The 23555-nt window shown below is 47.6% G+C and overlaps 1 long non-coding RNA gene across 1 annotated transcript in view; it reads left to right on the top strand.

Annotated features, from left to right (window-relative positions):
* LOC126526395 (uncharacterized) overlaps positions 1 to 6297 on the top strand; it is a 44808-nt gene extending 38511 nt beyond the window's left edge. The window contains exon 4 of the long non-coding RNA XR_008611389.1: positions 6204 to 6297. This is a non-coding gene — a long non-coding RNA (uncharacterized lncRNA). The remainder of the gene's footprint in view (positions 1 to 6203) is intronic.
* Positions 6298 to 23555: the final 17258 nt, after the last annotated feature.

Below are 23555 nucleotides of genomic sequence, written 5' to 3'. Positions count from 1 at the left end.
ATCGGCGTGAGAACAGAGCCGCCGGCTGTACGGAGCTTAGGTCCTGGCCACGGTGTCGTCACCTTGCGAAGTGCAGTAATCAGTTGTCCGCTCATGAGAGAATAATCGGCACCAGTATCGACAAGAGCAGTTACCGGGTGGTTATCTACAGAAACGGGTATAGCGGCTGAAACAGGTTTTCGGTTTTCGAAGGAAGGTGCCGAAGGTACTCAGTCGTCGTTGTCGTCATTATCGTCGTCGTCGTCGGGGTGTCGCAGCAGGGGATATTTTGAAGTGCGTTCGAAAGCGGCCCCACCCGGAGGTCGCTGTTCTTATTTTACCCGACTTGGGCTCATGGGTCGGTTGCCCACGGAAGCGGAGAACGTAGTGTAGCGGCTAGGTGACGTCGATCGTCGAGGAGATGGTGATCGTGACTGGCGCCTCGGCGGAGACGGAGATCTGGTCGTTGGCAGTGACTGTTCAACCGGTGGGAACTGCGCATACGACGATGAAGGTTGACTGGCTAGATATTGCTGGATTTCTCTCGGGCGCTTTCCCTCACGTGGGCGACGAGCACCGGGGTGATAGCCCTGGAGTCCTATGTAGTAGCAGGCACGGTAGAAGTGGCCCGCTTCGCTACAGTGGAAGCAGAGTGAATAGTCAGGTGTGCGCCACACGTCTGACTTTCGCGTATTGATTCGTGGGCTTGTTGACCCGTACATATTTGTAGGTGAAGCTTGGCCCTGGAAGTAGCACAGTGGTTTTTCAGAAGAATGCGGGTTACGGTGGTTCACGGGTTGCGCAGGTAACCTCACTGCTTGCGCATAAGCCACTACGGGGGCGGCTTCAGGTCTGGTTTGCACGAATGACTGTGCCACCTGGCGGACTTCATCGCGGATGATATCTGTGAGGGATGTTAAAGTCGGTTGAAATCGCACTCCCTGTAGTCGATCTAGCGCCACACGCACGACACTACGCACAAACTCTCGAAGCGCCTCGGTATCACAGGGCAACGAGAGAGAAGATGCTGATCCCAGGCTGATTTGGCGATCGTAGACTGAGGAGCGTTGCTGAAGGGCGCGCTTCATTGTTCTCGCCGCCTAACTAACGAACTCAGCTACTGTAGCTGGAGGCCTTCGCATCAGTCCAACAAACAGCTCATCCTTCACTGCACGCCTCTGCAGGCATACCTTCTTCGGTTCTGTCATGCCAGGGTCAGCACGCTTGAAAAGCCGCGGCATGTCCTCTACGAACATGGCTACGCTCTCGTTCGGTTTTGAACCCCACTCTGAAGGGCTTACTTTGCTGGCTCTTGCAGGGCTGCTGTACGTATCGCGCATCTGCCGTTGAAATTTTTACCAGGTGGTGATGGATGGCTCGTGGTTATCGAACCATGTTCGGGCAGAGTTGTCTAGGGCGAAGTACACGTTCCTTAACATTTTCTGTTCATCCCAATAATTGACGTCAGCCACACGATCGAAGTCATCGAGCCAGTATTCCACGTCCTCAAAAGGCTCACTACGGAACGGCCTCAGCCAGCGTGGCGTGTGGAGTACCAGCGACGCAGGGGGCTGTCCCTTACCGTATGTCTCCTGTGTCTGGCTTGCGGTTCTGGTGGACATCCTCGGCAGATCTTGCAGGCCGTATTCCGGAGGCAGTCTTTGAAGCCGTCGGCTTTTGCGTAGGTTGTCCGCTTCCAGATCCTGGGGGTCAGAGTACATAGACGCGTACCAAGCACCTCCACCAGTTTGTCACAGACAAAGCCACAAATGGCTTTGGTCTACGCAATAAATCTTTTATCAAGCTGTCCTGGCACCTTCGTCGTCGTCTCCTTCTCGGAACCCTCGAACATGCCTAACATGTGAAACCAAATTGCACTAAGTGGCTGTCAGTCGTATCAAGGTCGTGGGAATATGCATATATATTTGGGGTTGCTCTCATCAGCCGCGGTGATAACGATCATCATGCCCGCTGCGCGGCATGTGCCCGTGCTTGCCGAAGGAACTGGATAGCTTCCGCGGGAGTTCGTACTTGGACGCCGCCAAGTAAAGGTGGTGCGCCATGCTTGTCTGGTATAAACGACACAGTGACGCCATCTTTCATCTTTCTTATCTGGCACCATGGGGAGGGGGAACTTCTGGCTTTTATTGCAGACTCAAATAAGGTTCAGTCATTCATTTCGTTTTCGCAATCACACTCGCACTTATCTATCTGTTTTCTGGATGTCACAGTACCCATGTGCAAAAACAAACTACTACACTTTATAAGAAACCTACTGACGTTCACCAGTACCTTAATTTTCAAAGCAGCCATGCTGAACGCTGCAAAACTAGCATACCCTACAGTCAAGTACTACGTTTCAAGAGGCTATGTTCAGAACACTACAATTTCTTTAAGAACTATGACAGACTCCCCCATACACTGATAACAGAGAAGCATCCGCTCCTAACTGCGATGACACGATGAAGTAAGCCGATGCAGGGGACCTCAGCGCCCTTCTTAGACTGTATAAGCGGGTTGAGCAGAGAAGCCGTACTAAATTAGTTTTAACACACTCCGCATCAGTTCTAAACGTTAATGTGATCCTTAAAAAAAAAAGATCGTAACTTACTCATGCAGAGTATACGCCTTAGAGACTTGTTTCCGGAGCCGCCACACGTAGTTTACCCAGGATAAATAAGTTTATGCGACGTACTTACGTCTTCTAAGACAAGACCTATTAACAAAGGGTGTCATCTTTGCAACAATTGGTGGTGCAAAGTTTGCGCTAACATGACGACTTCGCAGAGTGTTATGAGCACCGCATTATATTGGAGCCTTAAGTTAAAAGGTAACTTCAACCGTGACATGACCAATGTTATGTCTATGCTAGAATGATCAGCGTGGAAGCTACAGTACATTGGACAAGCTGAAACAGCCTTTAGATTGTGTTTTAATAATCCGAAATTCAATGCCGGGAGCCTTCCAAATCTTCGCTAGCCAAATTTGTCATTTTCCCTGGCCACTCTTTCAAATAGATAACCACTACCATACTTCAATCTGGTTTCATATCGCGCCAGGAAATGGAAGTTCGCGAATCATTTATAATCCGTAAAATTGGTGCCGTGGCTTCTGGGATTAACGAAAGCACGGGTACGTTAACCGTTTTGTCCGCGAAATATAGAATCGCATACTCGTTGCATTCAGAATAAATGACTCGTTTTTCACCGCATCGTTTATGCCACGTCGCCAGAAGGGGTGTTCGCACACCAGACACATATGCGCACGCTTGGCCCTTAACAATTTTCCGGTGCTGATGTGCCAGTTTATTGTGTAAATTACGACGAGTGATGTGCATGAATTATGGTTGTCGCATCTTTGTTAAAATTTTTGTGCACACCCGTTTTGCTGAGCTCTTTTGTTAACCGCGCCTTTGTTACATCTGTTGCTCTATGGACGTTTTGTTACAACTATTCCGTGGTGCATTTTTACCAGGTTTGACATGTGTACTGATGATTTTTCACGTGTCCAAGCACCTTATAGCAAAAATTTGTTCTCTGTCATACTTCTCTTCTCACCTTCTTATGTTCCCTCCTCTTCCACATTCTATTTTTTAAACCACGTGTCATCTTTTTTCGTAAACCCTGCTTTTGTTACTTTATTTGCTCTACGAACCTGTTGTAACAACCATCCTTCGGTGCAATGTTTTACCATGTTTTACCTGTGTACTGCTTATTAATCACGGGTGTAAGCACCTTACAGCTACAAGGTGCCTTAAGAGCGGATGAGGATATATGGCGGCCCGCTATGCCGTGTACAGTACTCACGGAAAGAAACCCGTAAATTGAGCGCTAGCGAATGCGCATACTTTCATTTCCACCGGCTGCAGTTCGTGTCACATAGAGTAATTTTGGCGCGTACACTAAAGATCGCAGTCCGCGTCACCTTTGGGGACGAGATTCTTAGCGACGTGACGTGGCACTCTCCAGAACTTTGCAGATATGCAGGGTAGCACTAAATGCTCCCTGCCAAGTTTTATTCCTAGAGCAATGCACGTACTTAAGCACGACTTACCATTTCATGAACTCCCAGAAAGCCCGACCCAGGCCAGAATGTAGGAAATACAGCATTGTTTTAGTGCAATAACAATTCTATGAAGCCCTCCAAGTGCATTTCTATTGTCGGGGTTGGATTCGGCGTCGCTGCCGCCGTCTCCATCGCCGCGAAGTTCCGTATTAATCCGTATTAAACCAAAGGGTGACAACACCGTCGCCGCGCGCTCTGCGCTGTATGCGCGAGTGAAGGCCTGCGAGGGGCGCCGACAGTCGCGGTTCAACCTCGCCCGCGCGAAAGAGAAAGATAGCGGACAGGATGCGCGCCGTCTCCAGTCGTGCGCGTGGCACCCAACTATGCGGAACACCGCAGGAGGGGAGAGAGAGCCTCGCAGCCGTATCTTGACCGCGCGGTCACACGGTCGTGTCTTGAGAGCAATGTGCGTTGGGGGCAGAGCCTAGGTTCATCGGCAGCTCTTAACTTTGTGCGTGCTGTATGTCCTGACGCTCACTTTTCGTTGAAGCGATAGACATCACAGTTTTCCCTTCGCTCGCTGCTGCTACCGCGTTTCCTCGAACCAGTGTTTTGACCGCCGGTTTGCGCGGTCCTTGAGTCAGATGTGTTCATGCTTGCAGGAGCGTGCGTGACGCCATGCATATTAATTGAGTTAGTCTCTATGCTTACAGATTTATAGGCCGATAAATGTAGCATTCACGCTTCGTGCAGCTGTCCAGTAGTTTGCTATCGCAATTGATGCTTCGCCTTTCAACCGAACCTACAAATCTATGTATATATGTGCTGAAACGCTCACAGACACACAACACACACACACACACACACACACACACACACACACACATATATATATATATATATATGTGTGTGTGTGTCGCATATATATATATATATATATATGCGAGTTTCAGCGCCCACTTTCAAAATTTTTTCAAGGTTGCCTGTGGCAGATATTTCAATGCTAGTTGATGGGCCGGTCTAGTCGAAGCGGCGGACACTACTTGCACAAAAGATTGAAATGCAACGTCGATTAATTAACAAGAATTCCCTAATGAACTTCTTGCTAATTATCTTATGACCCATATTCGCAATTTACTAATTCTAGCCGTGGACTTCTTAAGGAGGATACACTTAGAACGAATTCTCAGGACGACACCAGTTTCGATATGTAAATTCTCCAAGGTTGCGGATAAATGAATGGGCGTTCCAGTTACTTGTGTGCCTCAGTGCATGAAACGACGTTTTTTTTTAGCAAATTAACTGGAACGCCAAAGCATTTCTCCGCAAATTTCGGGAATTCATATCTAGAAACTGATGTCACCTCGAAAATTCGTTCCAAGTGGATCCGCCTGGCGAACTCCACGGCTAGAATTTGTAAATTGCAATATGGGCCATGATGTAATTAGTTATATACTTAATTAGTGAATGTTGATTCATTAGCCGATTTCTCATCTCAATTCTTTGTTCATGTATTGTCCGCCGCTTCGAGTAGAACAGCTCATGAACTAGAATTGCGATATCTGCAACAGGCAACAATTAAAAATTTTTGAAAATGTTCGTTGAAACACCCTGTAAATACATAGTCGAAATGCCCCACAGCCGCTATCGAACACGGCCTGTACAGCACAAAATTTAGGTACGCTAAACATTAGGCCACGCATGCATTGCACAATAGGCCCAATACAGCATTTTTGAAAATTTCTAGCATGTAAGCCAGTGCGTGGGGATGCTTGGTACATTTTCCGAATGGGGCTGGTTTCAATATAGCCTCTAGTAAACCTTTAGAAGTGAGCCCATACTCAGTGAAACATGTGTGCGGGGAAGTCGTTCGTCAGAAGAAGAAATAGTGTATTCTTAAATGACCACCTTTATAGCGAAGGTGGTCAGTGTGTTATAAACTATGTCGCCGAAATATAACTTGTGCGAGTTTGGACAGACATGTCTAGTGCCAGCATTAAAGTGCATGTATTTTTGGCGTAATACGTGGTAACCATACCGTAAAAAACGAAGATATTATGGCTAAAGCGTTCAAACGAAAAATTCGGTGGCAGCAACTGCATTGCAAGATGTGCACTATGCATATGCATAATTACCTTATCTATTTATGTATTTATGATGCCCAGTATTAAAGTGTCTTTCCACCTGATAATTATAGTAATATGAGTTTTCATTTGCAGATACAAGAGCACAAACTTTTAATATATCTGGTGACTACCTTCTTTTAGAGACCCAGCCTACTTGCATTGTTATGGGCATACTTACAGGCAACATGTGTAAGTAATGGTAGCATCTAGCATCGTAAGGCATCCTTATGGAGATATTTGTTCAAGTTTTAAAGCGTTTTCCTACCAAGCAAACAAAAAATACTCCGATTTTTGAAATACTGGCCGCCTAACAACATTACCCATGCATTGCCTATTAACTATACTCTTGAACTGCTTGCTAGGGTGCTAACGCTTTCCTTCGTTTCATGTTTCAACAGTTTACAAATAAATCACCCCAGCGTGGGTTTCCTCAGGTAATAAACTATTTTCACCTGATTTGATTATTTTTACACCGGCTGCACTGTTTCAAACATTCCAGAACAGAGGTGCATAATCCCTGTATACTTTGGGACACCAATGCCGCGCAGAGAATAGGCTTGCATGGGTACGCGTGGTAGTACGCCGCTGGTGTATACTGGTGCACACGTGTATTGTGAGAAAGCATAGGCAGTCTTGCATTCCTGCTCTTACGCTTTTCGCTAAATGCACATTCCCTTATGACTACTGGAATAACCGTAGACGTAGCGGCCCAGTACATTTGTAGCTTTGTTCTCGTCTTCAACTTGTTTTCGGTTTTGCAAAGCAAATGATCAAAGGAGAATAAACCATCATTATCTAGAAGCGTAGATAATACCGGTAAGAAAAAGGTATATCTTTAGAAACTCGGTCAATGAAGCTGAGAACTCAAGAACCAATGCCTTCAGCCAGTAACTAACTCAACAACCAGTGCCTTCAGCAGGTAACTAGTATTCGAACAAAATGCCCGCAAGGTGATACTTTATTGAATTGAAAACAAAAACTGTACTACACTTTATTCGACCGACTACAGAATCGAACTGTCGTCCACCGTAATAAGGTTCGAACAGCTCCATGGCTCTGGTAAGTGCTGGCAACAAGCAGCCTGTGGCCCCTTCTGACTAACATGAAGTAATGTTTCGGAAATATTTTACTTGAAACGCAGACAGGGTCTATTTTCCTTGCATTGTTCCGGGTAACAATGGTAAAGGAAGCAGCACATTTTAAGCTAATAAACAAACCATGGAGGCACCTAAGCAATTCTTACAGTGTGTATATGAGAGGATATTGTCTCCGATTTATCTAGCTGAGTTATGTCGCGCAGCTTAGAGACGCTGCGATTTGTTGCTGAGTTTAGTGCTGCTGCGCTATGCTTCCGATTGTAACGTTGCTACATTTGAAGTCAAAATAATCCAAGATGACATACCGGCCATATTGCGATCTCTCAGCTGAGTTTTATTGAAGGAGTTTTTGTAAAAGGTGTGTAGTTTCTTGATGGCACCACTTTGCCTTGTAATGACAGTACTTTTCCTAGCGGTAACATGGTGTTGACACTACATTTCTACATCGGAATGGTAGGCGAACTCCTCCTTATACTCTGGGGGCATACTCTGGGGGCAGTCGCCGTCCGACGGGCAGCTGAAACGCCTTTCTTATTCTATGTCATCCACGGGCTCGGGCAACGGCATCTGCGGATTCAAGTTGATTGACAGCAGCATGGTATTGTGATCCAAGTAGTATGTCCAGGCGTACCTTACTTCAGGCACTGTGTGTGGCATCTTCTCGAATGTCAAGTTGATTGCTGGGCCTCGCGAAGTGGTGGTTGCATCGATTAGAGAGGCGAGTCTTAAATTGAGATCGACACTCATCTCGACAATGAACGTTGGCATTGAATGTGCGCCCTGATTGAAGTCTCCTACGACAAGCACGAACGCGCCGCAGAGTACAGTCGACGGGATATTCTTATACATGATGCACCATCTAGTGAATTGCCCACTAGACAGATCGCAGCCACGTGCATTGCCTCGAAGACCTTCATCAGTGTCGCCTGCTGCAACGGTGGCGCAATACAACGGTGGCGAAGTTGTTAGCACGCTCGACAGCGGAGCGGTAGCAGTGGCGGTGGGGACGGATATCGAATCGTAACCATGGCCGTTTTTTATTTTTTTTTTACAGCGAAGCTGCAAGAAACTGCGAAGTACACAAGGTGCGTCATGTGTGCACCTTTAAATACACCGCCAGTACTTGGTTTGAAAGCCAGGAATCGACCCTGAATACACGGGACCCGTTCGTAACGGCTTCCTGCAGACTTTCACAAGCGTCCTGCGCAAAGAGCCAGAAGAATCGCTACTGGAAACCTGCATGCCGCTGCCGAACGATAACATCGCTATGTCTGTAGAGGAAATGAATCGCCTCTTCCGACAAGTGCACCCAGGCATGTCTGAAAAAAAAGAAAGTTCAGTTCTTGATGCGGGGTGTGAACGATCAACTATACGCCGGACAAAACCGGCCCAAGACTGTGGCTGAATTTGTTTCGAAAGCCACAGAGATTGGGAAGACGATCGAAATGCGCACCAGGCAATACAACCGCCGTGTGCTGACAACAAACTGCACCGAAGCTCAAGTGCTAACCGCCGATAACCTGCGCTCGACAATAAGAGCGGTTCTACGGGACGAGCTGCAGAAGTTACGCCCCAGGTCGCAGCCCCACGTCGCCTCAATCGCGGACATAGTTATGGAAGAACTTTAGTGGTTACTAGAGGTACCAGAAGTTCCGGCATCCCCGCAACCCCAGTCGGAAGCGATGAACTACACCATTCGACGTCGTCGAGGCCCCCTTCGCGACCGCACAGGGTCGTAGCGGTCGTACATAACGCCGCGATTCCATCGTCCACCGCCCCCGCCACCACCACGCCCGCCCGTCGTCCTGCGCAACTATCCAAGGAAGGCAGACATTTGGTTCGCCCCCTACCGCCGGCCGCTCTTCTGTCACTGCGGGGAAGTCGGACATGTCTACCGCCGATGCCCATACCGCGAAATCGCACTGGTGGAGGTGCGGTTGCTGTTCGTCAAAATGGCGAACATCATCCGCCGACGACGACAACATTTTAAGATGTAGCTCGACGACATAGCAACGACACGCCGCCATCCCGGTGAAGCCTGAAAGCTAAGAGTTTACCGAGCAACGACCTGACAACGGTACGTACCAGCCACAAGTCAGCACGACGCAACCGTGATCTGACTCCAAGTTCTAACAGCAACGCAAAACAAAGAGCCACCGACCTCGACGTGTTGCTCGACTGCCGCACAACCACCGCCTACGTAGAAAAAGGAGCCGATTACGGCTTCATGAGTGAAGCCTTGGCTGCGAAGTTGGAGAAGGTTAAGGGTGCGTGGGAAGGCCCCCCGTTTCGGACTGCTGGACGACACCTAATAACGCCGAGTGGAATATGCATGGTAAGAATTACAACTCTTGACAGGACCTACCCTGCCGCCTTCGTTATCCTTCAACATGGTTCACGAGACGTCATTCTAGGCCTGGATTTCCTGAACCAATACGTCGCAGTCATCGACGTGAAGTGAAAGTCAATACCACTATCCGAAGAACAAGCGATCCGGAGAGCGCTCGTAGCCTTGACTGAACTTGAGAACCAAGTGAGCATCCCGTTTTGCTCAAGCATTGTCATTTTCATCGGCAGCGAAACACCCGTAGATGTAGAAGACGTCATCCACGGCGAACAACGTCTACTGTTATGCCGTGAAACTCGTGTCGCAAAAGGGATCGCTCGATATAACGGAGGGAATACGAAAGTGATGCCAGCAAACTTCATCCAGGGTTTCAAGCGCATCAACAAGGGCGCGACGATCGCATAAATTGAAGGAGTTTTGGAAGTTGTTGAAGCCAGCAATGCCTTTGTCCTCTCGAATTCTGCCGCATTTACCGCCACGACCATACTTCCCGAACCAGACTTCGACATAAATCCAAGAATACCCATGGGCAAGCAACAGCTCAGAAGTCTTCTGCAACGATGCAAAAGACTGCTTTTCTACGTCGTTGAAGATTCGACAAGCACCAGTTGCAAAGCATCGCATAATTAGCAAAGTGTGCGCTCGACCACTGCACCAGAGCTCCTACCTAGTTCAGACGCGAGAACGTGAAGGTATAAGGTAACAAGTAGACGACATACTGCGCGAGAACACGACCCAGCCGTCGTAAAGATCGTGGGCTGTAGTCCTGGTGAACAAACAGGACTACAGAAATTAAACGAAGCATACTGTCACCAGCGGCACTTGGGCACTTCGACGGGGACGACAATAGTCTAGGCCTTGGTGTCGTCCTTGTCCAGAGGAAAGACGGACTGGAAAAGTTGATTGCTTGCGCTAGCTGGTCACGGTAAAAAGTGAAAAGCAATTAATCTACGACCAAAAAGGGATGCCTCACCATCATTTGGGCTACAGCGTAATTCCGCCCTTAAACATACGGCAGGCCGTTCACAGTGGACAGTGACGGTCATGCGTTTTGTTGGCTAGCGAATTTAAAAGATCCTCCAGGACAGCTGGTGCGGTCAAGCCTCAGACTACAAGAATATGACATCACTGTAATCTACATGTTCGGACGAAAACGCGCTGGTGCCGACTGCCTATCATGCGCCCCCACTAACCCGCCTTCGCAATAACAACGAGAATGACGACGTCTTCCTTCAAATAATAAGCGCGGAAGACTTTGCTGAAGAGCAACGGGCAGACCCGGAGCCAAAAAGCATCGTCGAGTATTTGTAAGGGAACACAGACGTTGTCCCTAGGGCATTTAAGCGAGGATTACCTTCGTATTCGCTTGAAAACTACCTACTCGTAAAGAAGGACTTCTGACCAGTCCGCAACAACCACTTCCTTGTTGTTCCCTCAGAAGTGCGTCCAGCAGTACTGCAAGCCCTACATGTCGATTCATTCGATTGCAGGGCACCTGAGATTCTCCCGGATGCTATTGAAGATACAGCAAAGGTATAACCTTGCCGCGCCTGACCGCCGACGTCGCCTTTTACGACAAACATGCCGAGACGGTCGGCGACGCAAGACACCACACACAAGGCCAGCGGGATGATTACAGCCGATCGAGTCTCCTAGCCGACAATTTCAGCAGCAGATGGGGATGGATTTGTTCGGACCCTTTCCGACGTCCACATCCGGAAATAAGTGGATCGTTGAGGCGACGGGCTACCTGACCCGCTTCGCTGAAACGAAAGCTCTGGTAACAGGTAGCGCAGCCTAAGTGGCGAAATTCTTTGTCGAAGACATCCTGCTACAACATGACGCCCCAGAAGTCCTCATCACCGACAGAGGAACAGCCTTTACAGTGGAGCTCACCCAAGCCATTCTGCAATACAGCCAGGCAAACCACAGAAGGAGAACTGCGTACCACCCGCAGAAGAATGGACTTACTGAGCGCCTGAATATGACCCTCACAGCACATGCTAGCAATGCACGTTGAAGTCGAACACAAGACCTGGGATGCCGTCCTGCCGTACATAACCTTCGCTTACAACACGCTGGTGCAAGAAACAACACAGATCACGCCGTTCAAACTGGTTTGCGGCAGGAACCTGACGACGACCCTCGACGCCATGCTTCCGCTCGTCACCGACGAAGAAAATCTTGACGTCGCCACCTAGCTTCAGCACGCCTAAGGCGCCCGACAGCTCGCCTTTCCACGGATCAAGAACCAGCAGAGGACCGACAGCCGACACTACAACCTTCGACGACGCTACGTCGAGTACCATGCCGGCGTCCGTGTTTGGGTTTGGACCCCAATACGCCGACGAGAACTTAGCGAGAAGCTTTTACGCCGCTATCCAGATCATCCGACGCATTGGTGCAGACTACTAAGAAGTCGCACCAGATGGCATTTCGCTATCACTGCGGCGCCGCTCGCGACCTGAAATAGTCCATGTTATGCGACTTAAGTCGTTTTACGAGCGCTAACGCACTTTGGGACATTGTATTGCTGAACTCTGGACCTTCATTTTGGGACAGCATGTGCGACACTAATTGTGTAGAATTTCTGGAATACACGCTGGAACCTCCAATTACTCTGGCACCTACGTATGAAAGCCGACACGCCTGACCGGCAGATATTTTTCACGATCGCCGACTGTATTCGCCGCTGTCGTTGTTCCTTGAGTGTAGCCTGTTTTTAGGGCACAGCTTCGCCCAATAAGGCGCTAGTTTCTTCAGTCACAGTTTTACTGCTTTCTTCACCGTCACTACCACGTGAAACTTGATTTTGATGTAATGATTACTAGAAGGAATTATGGCGCTAACGTTTATCGAAGCTGCAATGTGGTCAGTTCAGCTAGCATACGAATTATGAAAAGCATATCGATTTGCCTAAACTTCATCCTTCTGGCGTTAAACGACTTCGTGACTTTGTAAACTCGTAATAAATAATAAAATTAACAGAAATAAAATCGTCTGATGGCAGGATTCGAGCGCAGGAGCTCTAGCACAAAAGTTCGACATTAAGACCATTAAAACAGGAAGGCGTACAGGGACATGCAACATAAGATGCCCTTGTACATTTATAGCAGGCAAGCCAGCGCCTCGAAATGCTTGGTGTGTTTCGATTTGGCCACCACGACAAGCTCAACCATTGCAATTAGTAGCGGGTGTGCGTGTTCGCCGAGTCGTCTGCAATTCAAATAAGTGTAGAGTGCTCTGAAATTTATGACAATGAAGGCATATCAGGCTTAATAACCTGAGCTACACAAAGGTCTGAGTCCGCAAGCAATGGTATCCGAAAAGTGCACATATACCCCTTCATTCCCATGGTGGCTGAAAGATTCCAGCACCGGATTTTCTACTAGTAATTATAAATCGAACACTAAGCTATGTGCTCTCGACGCACCTAAGCTCTTACTCATCTCAGATCGCTTTCAAGATAGGCATCGCGCGTTTGCGCTATGCCGCGTTTACACAGCCGCCGCCGGAGTAAAACGACCCCCCTCCCTTAATTGTTGCTTTGCGCGTGGTGAAAGGCGGTGTGTTTTCTCCTCGCCTTCATTCCTTGCGCATGTAAGATCAAGGCCACTACTTCAGCACACCCTGGCACGCTTTTATTGCACCTACAGCATGCGGCGCGGTACCATGGTGTTATCGCACTTAGACTTTATACAAAACATTGCGACTACGCGGACGCGACAACAATGTCGAAAATGCACCTGGGGTGTCCGTATAGTGGCTCTCACCAGAAAATTTTCGAGCAGCTTTTCTCTGAGTTTGGGGCTTGGTACTTTAGACATCAGCGCACCGCTTCAACAAAGATGACCCGACCACCCGTACCAACAAAATTCAAATAAGTAGGCAAAATCGTGGAGGGACTTTTCAAGCATGAAATGCTTTTAGGTCCCGTTGTTTGCGGCCTTCTAGTGACCTCGGGCGAAAAGCCAGAGCCATCATCAGGGACCTGAAGCGAGTGCATCCGGGCAGCAAGTCAAAACTTCTGAAAATGCGGTCTCTGGCCCTTTGTACAGATCCGCATTGCATGCGTTATACTCGCGGACAACTTTTCTTCGCTATATGAAGTGAAGGCTACGCAAACTAAGCGTGCCTCTCTAACCGTTGCATGAAGTAGTCCGCGGTTCTGTTTACGTTTTCTTACGTGGCAAATAGAAAACGATATTTTTTTTGCTTTTTGCAGCACCTTATGTGAAACCATACGTCACATTCACCAGACAGATATTGGTATTTTGCAGTATTTTTAGTTTGCACCTTCGACTTCCCACGCAGCCGATATCGTGGCACGTTTTCCACATTCATCAAACTCAATATGGCGCCCATGTCTACTGGTGGGCATTTTTCGCTTGCTGTGCCACCAATCAACTCCGCCTAGAGGTTGTTTTCTCACTTTAGCAACAAGAAGCTGTTCAAGCGAACAAAAAAAGTATTTGCAGCTTCTGCGCGGAAACCAAGAGAATCCTTCTGCAAATCGCAACCTGCGGCATGCACCAACGAGTGAGCCACCTCACCGCTGTGCGGTCTTACCAACACCAGCGTCGGTTGCGGGTGCAACTCCTAACCGATGTCATACGGCTCCTTCAGAGCGCCGTCGTCGACGCAGGCTGCGATGCTAGCTGTTTACAACTCCGTACTTATCGAATGAAAATAACCAATAATTCACCAGAAGTTGACTGTATCTGCCTTCACTAAAGCATTGTGTAAGGTTGGCGAAACCGAAACCGGTGCTGAACGCGCGCGCACTACACTGCGTACGAATACAGTGATGTGCAGAAGCTCCATCCTATAGCTTTCGCTTCATAGCCAAGAAATGTTCTCCGCGAGTATAGCTAGTGTCCAAACTAGTTGCTAAAAATATTCCTTTCGAGATGTTCCTAACGTTTGTTCAAAATACAGCTCAAGCTGTAACTACTAGTACGCTAAACTTTTTGTCATTTCCACAATCGACGTTCAAAAAAAAAAAGAAACAGATGCAGAGCACCATAAACTTCACTGTCATCTTTAGGAGCTCAGACAGGGATGCTTGTGCTCTTTTGAAGGCCAGCGGTCTGTCAGTTCCACGGCGCGGGTTTTGTGTCACCTAGAGAAATTGCGGGTCGCGGCGTGGTGCCCCCAGCACGATCTTGTCTTGTACTAGTTCGGCAGTACGCGCTGTTTCCCTGGCGTCTTCCGCTGCTTGCCGTGCCACCTTCAGGCAGTTTTCTTCTTCTAGCTGGGCAGCTTCCATATCTAGCAGCGCACAGTATGGCGTGGTGCAGTGTGGTGCGATGCGGTGGGATGGGGTCTGCCGTAGCAAACATGCGCTGCACCCATTTTAAGATTGCGGCTAATATTCTCTCCAACAAATCTGCTTTGCCGGTTGCCATTTCATGTTGACATTTAATCTCGGTTAGGGGAGAGCCACCAATTCTTGTTCCCGGAATACCTTTTGCACTCGCCATCAGTGGGCTTTTTCGATCTAAGAACACCAGATGGCGCATGACTGCATGAAACGCAGACAGGTGATATGCATGAAACGCAGACGGGTGATATGGGCTTGACTAGTTTTGAAGTGAGGGAAGCTCGCAGTAAAATTTAGTACTAAGAACGGCTGAGGAATATGGAAGAAAGTTAATGGGCTGGGAGAGTGTTCAGGGTTCTGTACAGGAAAAACATTGATTCACAGTGGAGGAAAAGAACTAGGAAGCTTACCAGCAAGTATGCGGCCTCTAGAGTTGGCAACACAGCAACAAAGAAGGGTCAAGCGGAAAGTCAGAGAGAGAGAGAGAGAGAGAAGTTTAATGATACGAAATGCTGAGAGGTCGGCCTGAGGTATATTCCTCTAGCCAGCTACTCGGCATTGGGGGAAGGGGAAGAGGGAAAGAAAGAGGGAAGAGGTGCATGATGGGTGACGATGACGATAGAAGGAAGATGTAGAACATATCGCAAGCAATTTGGCATGCTCAAAGTCTGCAATCCAAGCCCGTAGTTTTTAAAAAGTTCAGTAATGCCTGAATGGCCTTGAAACTCGATTGAGCATCTGGCCAAGGGCCTAAAATAACGTCCTCCGACAACAGTGCGCTGTCGAGACGCGTAAGGTCGTTGTCCAACCTTTCACGCTCTTCCACGTACTTAGGGCAGTCACAAAGCACATGACCTATAGTCTCAGTCACATTGCACACCTCACAGTGTGGAGACTCGGTGCGTCGCATGAGGTGCACGTATCCGCGCGTAAACGCTACCCCCAGCCTTAGTCTGTGCAGAAGACTGGCACAGCTTCGTTGAATTTTCGGTGGTAGCCTAAAATTCATGGCAGGGTCCAATCTCTGGAGTCGTCTGTGGCGATTATCCGGATTGTCCCAGTGCTGTGCTGTCAATTTTCGGATGACACTGGAGAGGAGACAGTTGGCGTCCGCTCTTGAAAAAGGAATTGAAAGCAGTGACTCTCGTTCTTCGAGTGCTTTCTTCGCTTCGGCGTCGGCCAGTTCATTGCCCTGTATACCACAGTGACTGGGAATCCACTGAAATGTGATGTGGTGGCCGTTTTCTTGTGCTAAAGTGTCGAGCTCGGCAGTTTGAAGAGCCAACACTCTGTAAGCGCTTTCTTTCAACACCCCTCTAAGTAGTTGAAGAGCCGATTTTGCGTCGCTGAAGACTGTCCATATTTGAGGAGGCTGTCGCGAAATATATTGAACGGCCTCTCTGATTGCCACTAGTTCCGTAGATGTTGAAGTCGTCTTGTTATGCAGACGACACCGTCGAATGACTTGATGCGCAGGCACGACGAAAGCCGCACCAGACGCATACGACGATACCGATCCGTCTGTATACACGCTCACCGAGGAGTCATATTCTTTCGATATATATTCAAGTGTTAAATGTCTGAGGCCGACGGTAGGTATTCGCGATTTTATAGAAATTCCCGGAGAGATAGACGTACCGGTATTTTGGACATTACCCATGGGGGCATATGTGGAAGGTCAGCCGGGGCAAAGTATGTTGGTATGGCAGATTCTTGCCATTTAACGGCTCTTGAAAAAGTGGAGTCCGGCCGTATATCGGGTAATGTCGATAAGGGATGGCGTCCATGACGACAAAGCAGTCGCAGGAATACTCGAAGAGGTTCGCATCGTAGATAGACAGGTAAAGGGGTGACGCGAGCCTCCTCAATTGTTCCGTGGGTTGAGGTGCAACGTGGAACACCGAGACATGTTTTCAGTATCTGTGCCTGGGCACTTTCCAGCGTGCGTAAACATGACGGGCTCATACCTGATAAAACTGGCAGGCTATACCTAATGTATCCGACGTAGAGAGCCTGGTACAGCCGGAGTAGCGAACGTTCAGATGGACCCCACTTCATACCGGCCAGAAAGCGAAAAACTTGAGCAATCCCAGTTAATTTTTTCTTTAACATTGCCACATGTTTCGACCATGAAACACCGCGGTCAATGACAACGCCGAGGTACTTGTGGTGGGTGACATATGGGATGGCATTTCCATTGATCATAATTGGATACCAACACATAAGCTTCCGTGTGAACGCTATCGCAGCGCACTTGTCTGGGGCCAGTTGCAGTCCTTGGCACTGCAGGTACTGAGATGTTAAAGAAACAGCAAGCTGCAATCTGGCACGAATTTGCGGTCGCGTGACTGCGGATGCCCATATGCATATGTCGTCTGCGTATGTACTGTTGTGTACTGTATCAGGAATTATTTCCGCAAGGCCAATAAGGGCAACATTGAAAAGAGTCGGGCTGAGAACTCCTCCTTGAGGCACTCCACGGACCACAGCGTGTCTTGTCGTTTCGCCATCATTCGTGGACATGAAGACTGTACGACCATTTAGGTAATTATCAATCCACATGTTGAGACGGCCGCCGATGCCTAAATTACTGAGGGCATCAAGAATGGCTTCGTGCAGTACATTGTCATAAGCTCCTTTTATGTCTAAGAAAACTGCTTCTACAAGGCGGTGTCGCTTCTTTTCGTGTTCGATCGTGGACACGAGATCAATGACCCCATCTATTGCAGACCGGCCACGTCTAAATCCGGTCATCATTTCAGGATAAAGCTCATTCTTTTCCATGAACCATTCTAATCTAGTGAGCACCATCCGTTCCATCACCTTACCGACACAGCTAGCTAAAGCTACTGGCCGGTAAGATGACATTTCGTAAGGCGATTTTCCTGGCTTTAGGAGGGCGACCAAACGGCTGGTTTTCCACTGCTTCGGGACTGTACTGGATGACCACGTGGCGTTATAGTATGACAGCAGGACTTTCCGACCTTCCATCCCAAGGTGGCACAGAGCAGTATACGAAATACCGTCAGGTCCAGGGGCAGAAGATTGTCTCGACGCAGCAAGTGCAGCTTCCAGTTCCGGCATCGTGAAAGGAAGGTCAAGACGATCATCTTTAGGAGGTAGCACGGGTCGATCCAATGTTGGACATGCTGAAGCATCGGTACGGGTGACTCTCTTACAGAAGTCTTCGGCAACCTGCACTTCCGTCAGAGATTGGTGAAGCGCTAGAGCACGGAAAGGATGTTTTTGCTGAGGAGGGGCACGAAGGCTTCGTAGTATCTGCCAGATCCTAGAAAGTGGCTTTCGACGATCTAGAGACGAACAGGAGGTCCTCCACCGTTGTTTTCCCATTTTTTGAAGGTGACGCCGTATTTTTCGTTGAGCTCGTCGACATAAAGCAAGGTCTAATGACGATTGAGTTCGCCTAGCCTTCCTTTCCGCTCTCCGACGGATCGCTCGGAGCCGTTCATATTCAATATCAATCGCCGTTCTGGATGTAGGTGCACTGATGAACTTAGTTGTCTTCTGCACTGATGATACAATAATGTCTTCTATATCAGATGGTGAAGTGATGTCTCCACAGTACTCTTCGACAGATGTAGTGAATGTGGACCAATCAGGGCAGCGTACAGCAGATGCAGTTGATTGCACAAACCACTTCATCTGCACATATGTTGGTATATGATCGCTCCCATGCGTTTCTATGTCCAAGCACCAGTTGACTAAGGGCAGGAGGCTCTGAGATACAATAGTGAGGTCTAAGCAACTTCCGTAGGTAGTGCCGCGGATGTAAGTTGGAGATCCATCGTTGATGACAGCCAGACCTTCAGTGTCTATGAAGTCCATCAAGTGCCTACCCCGACAGTTCATTGCGGCACTTCCCCAGTAAGGATGATGAGCGTTGAAGTCTCCAATAACAACATGAGGGTCTGGGGAACTTTGTAATACAGTGGATAGATAAGAGAGTTCAAGTCTTTGTCTAGGAGGTATGTAGGCGCCGATGATCGAAAACACATGTAGTTTAAGTTTTAGTGTCACACACACATATTCATTGCTGTCATGTGGAGTGATCGTGTTCCGCACAAACGTCATGTCACTGCGTATACACATTAACACTTTGCTCTTGTGTCGACCTTCACGTGACCAGAGCTTAACGTATCCGGAAAGGCGAAATTCCGACGTGAGATTTGGCTCGCATATCACGATCACTGGGAAGCGGTATTTGAAGACTCGTTGCCTAAAGTCAGACATGCGGCCGCATAAACCTCGAGCATTCCATTGCATTATAACAGAATGATGCATCTTTTGTTCCAATGTCCAGTGTTTTATCGTGAGAGCCATGATTAACACCCTTATTTTAGAGCCGCTAATAGCGGCTCCATAGCATCTAACGCCTTCACGACCGATAGTGCAGTTGGCGTTGCCATTCCGGAGAGTAATATACCCAAAGTGTTTACTAGCTGTTTGAGCATGTCTATCACCTTTTCATTTCCAAGCCTTTCATTACCCTCCCGGCACTTGTGGAGAGCCGAAGGAGTATCTCCTCCGGAAGCCCTTAGTGGTAGCGAAGGCCACTCAATAGCCGAAGAGGTTGGACGCACAGGCTGAAATATTGTCATGGGTGGCGGCAATGGAAAAGAAACCTGCCATGAGTAACTAATGAAGAGGAAAAAAACGATATCTGGAAAGAAACAATTTATGATAGCTCAAAGGGAAGCTATTATTTTTCGAAGCGTGATCGGGATGCCTTAGACAACACACCTATAAAGCGAGATATAGGACGGAAGAAGAAGCAAGCGCTTGCTTCGGTAACGTTAGGGAGACTATGGAGCATGTTTTATTAGAATGTGAAGATGTCTACCAAGCGGTCGATTTAGGTGCCAATGGCCTCCTTGAAGCACTTGGGTTCAGCGAGAGCAGTGGAAAAGTAAACATGTCCGCAATAGGCCTTAGCAAGAGGCAATAGGAGGATTGGTGGAAGAAAAGTAGGGAAACGACAAAACACGGAGACGTACAAAAGCACAGTTCGATATAGGGGATCAGAAAATTTGAGTGGGGTAGTTTATAGTGTTTTTTTTTCTCTTGTTATTGTTTAACCTAGGTAGGACATTAGGCAGTATAATAGCAAGAGCTTGGTGGTGCAACCCACCGCCCCGTTCCAAAGGGGACGCGCATAACAGCCATCCATCCATCCATCCATCCATCCATCCATCCAACCGCCCGCATAGCATACTTGCCGAAAAACTTCGCCCACTGGCAAGAAACACGCCACAAGCCTGCTTGTTTTTTGAGAACCTCACTCACTACAGACACCTTGTGCATAACGATATGTTTTTGTAGGTTGTCTAGCAGACGATGATGAAGTTTAGTGTGCATGCAGCACCTGTGTAGGTACGCACAATAACCACTTGGGTTAACAACAACAACCCTTCTAGTATGGCCGCCAGGAGATCACTAGAGGTGCTTGACACTCTCATTCATTTTCTCCTGGTTTTCTCTGCCTATATTTCTGCGTTTTCATTGCTTAATGGCGTAGTACCCTTTGATGACGTCAGCAGTATCATACGTTGTCAAATGACCTCACATCGAGGCAAGGTAAATTGAGTCAGCGCCGTCTTATCCACTGGACTTTTCTCGCATGTCTTGTTGCCCTTCGGGTAGAATGGTGAAGCCTCTAACTCAGAGGCAATGGCTGCACTCGGTATGCACCAGCCAACGATAGAAATTGTGACACCATTTCTTCATATTCCGACATTGCTTAAGGAAATAAATGGGCTGCCGTCACTGCCGATTAGCCAACGCGCTATACAACAGCATGAGCTCTGGCGACCAGCTGTGCTACAGACGGGCCGGACTTTATACTCCGCAACGTAATTTTAGTACACGGTGCCACACTTCAATCGCTGACTCACCGAGGCCGTACCTTCCGGTCCAGTCACCGACGATATCCTCCGCTACTCCTCGACGCCACAAACGATCACCAGGGCCAGAGTATCCCAGACGAACGGGCTAATCGAGTGCTTGAATCGCAACTTAACGGACATACTTTCAAAGGACTTCTCGGCTGACCACCATGACTGGTGCTTTACAGAGGCATACGTAACATTCGCATCTAATTCTTTCCACCACAACACTGCTGGATATTCTCCCTTGTACCTTTTGTTCATACGTGAACAAAGTTTATTGCTGGACACATTTCTTTCTTTCCCTGCAACTTCGACTAGGTAATATGCACACGACGTCATTGCCTGGGCTGATTACGCGCGGCAGATGGCCTGTAGTAGATTAGCTGCTTCCCAAGACAAACTGAAGCACTCCTAACTGAAGCACTCTCTCACGAACGTTTTGCTCCGGGTGCCCTCGTGCTACCTTGGTCCCCTTCCCGACACGTGCGCTTTTCAGAAAAGCTCCTTCCTCGCTACACGTGCCAGTTCCACGTCCTTCGACAAGTCACTGAAGTAACGTACAAGATTGTGCCGCGCTTTCCCACTACATCTTCCGTTCTGTTGTCGAGCGACGTCGTCCCCGTTTCGAGGCTCAAGTATTACCACCCTTGCTCTTCTGTGGGTCCTTAGTGGTGCCGGGCCAGCGCTTCTGTCGCTGGGGGTCACGCTACGCGCTCCTAGAAGACGATGATGTTTACTATTGTATTTAGTGGGACCACCCATGAGCGGCCACTGCTGATTTCATGGCGAGGAGTTGCTTTGTTGAATGTTGGCTGGCTTGCAAGTTGGCCAGTACTTGCCACCCTCATGAATACGTTGTTTCGCTACTGCGCCTTCACGCAACAATATAAACCAACGCGATAATTTCCACAGACCACTTTAGTCAGTGAGGATAGTCCCTTAAAAGCCTTCCAGCAAAAAATTATGTGTTGGACAAATTTACAGGTTGATCGTGCTATTCGTAGAGGAAATCAGGTGAGTTGCAGTCGTCACCTTATGGTAGAATTCCGACAATAAATGGCCCAGCAGGACACAGCACAGCAAGGATACAGATAGTACAAAAGCAAAGACAAATCAAATGTAGTATGAATGTGCTTGCGATATATGTATGCCTGAACAGCTTTCAACCTATTTTTACATGTGTACTTTCAGATAATTCGACTTGTTTGCACTGGGTTGCAGAGAAGAATTTGACGACGAATCGTACGCTATGCAATCGTGCGTTTTATTATAATTGCTCAAGTTTCGTTGGTGACTGGTATATTTGGTGGCAAAGCTGTGACTACACAAATAAACCAAGAAAAATTGAATAATAATGAGTCATTGCGTCGAGTGTGCTTTATCATTTTTAGAATTAGGAAAATATTTCTCTTAGAAGAAAATACGCTTTTATGATATTAGTATTTATCGAACTTCGGAAAGATACTTGCAAGGAATGTAAACTACGTTTGCAATTTAGGCTGATATAGAAGCAAAAACCTGACGAAGTTTATATTCGATGACACTACTAATTGATTCTTTTTGTTCAGTGGAAACATTCTTTCCATAAAAGGTTTATGCAACAGCTTCTAATTCTTAGAAGACCCCTCGGAGTAAACACAGTTCTCAATTAAAAACTATCTGGTAATGGTGTGAATGTATTCACGAAGGGACAGGCTATAGAAGCATTGCATCGACTCAAGGCACGTAAAGATAAGATTGCGCCGATTATTCTTCGCTTTGTGGACCAAACCACAAAGGACACGTGGAGGGCGAAAAAGCGTGTGCTGCTGGCAGACAAAATCTACATCAATGAAAACCTGACAAGGGCTCAGAAAATACCGCTTTCGGAATGCAAGAAACTTGCAAAAGATCGAGGATTTAAATTTGTCTGGGTGAGCAATGGGAAAATCCTTGTCCGGAAAAGTGAAGGTGCATTGGTAATTAGTATCAACTCAGAAAGAGACTTCGGTAAACAAGCGTAATGGCCTTCTTTGACTCTTTTCCTGAGTGGAATAATCATGTAGAAACTGCTAAAAGTGAAGCACAATTGAACCTCGAATTTAGTTTGCTACATGTTAATATGACAAGCTTGAACAAACACTGGGATTAATTAGGACTGAAGCTGAAGACTGCTGCGGTTCCGTTTGATGTTATTAGTTTAACCGAAGTTAATATAGATGCGTCGAGAAAATGTGCATTTATCTTGGCTGGGTATTCTCAATATGCACTGTGCCGCGAAAGTCGTAAAGGAGGTGGTGTTATGGTGTTCATAAAAAATGTGTGGATGACGAATAGAACTTACGTTAGTTTTATTCATCCAGAGGCGGTCACTCTGTCTATTTTGAAAGAAAATACAGAGTACACCTTATGCGCAATATATGGGCCAGCAATATATGGCCATCAGTACATTTCTAGATGAGCTGTATACTTTTTTCTATAAGTACGTGAATGAGAAGCACTTCATTATTGCCGGGGATCTTAACATAGAAATTATGAAAGAGACAAAAAGTATCACCGCTGATTACCTCAATTTGCTGGCAGAATTTGGACTTGTTAGCAAAATTAATGAACGTACAAAAGAAGAACACTTAGGTGACAATATAACAAAGTCATGCATTGACCACGTATTAATTCGTTTGCAAAACCAGCAATATTGATACGGAACAGCCGCCGCAGTGTGGCTGCACTGAGGAGAAAGAAAACATGTGTGTGCCCGCTTGATATAACGTCGCCACCTTTGCCACCGTTGGT

This window comes from Dermacentor andersoni, chromosome 8, assembly GCF_023375885.2.
Source record: "Dermacentor andersoni chromosome 8, qqDerAnde1_hic_scaffold, whole genome shotgun sequence".
Classification (NCBI taxonomy): Eukaryota; Metazoa; Arthropoda; class Arachnida; order Ixodida; family Ixodidae; genus Dermacentor; species Dermacentor andersoni.
The sequence above is the reverse complement of the archived record's forward strand: the minus strand, read 5'-3'. Positions and strand labels throughout refer to the sequence as shown.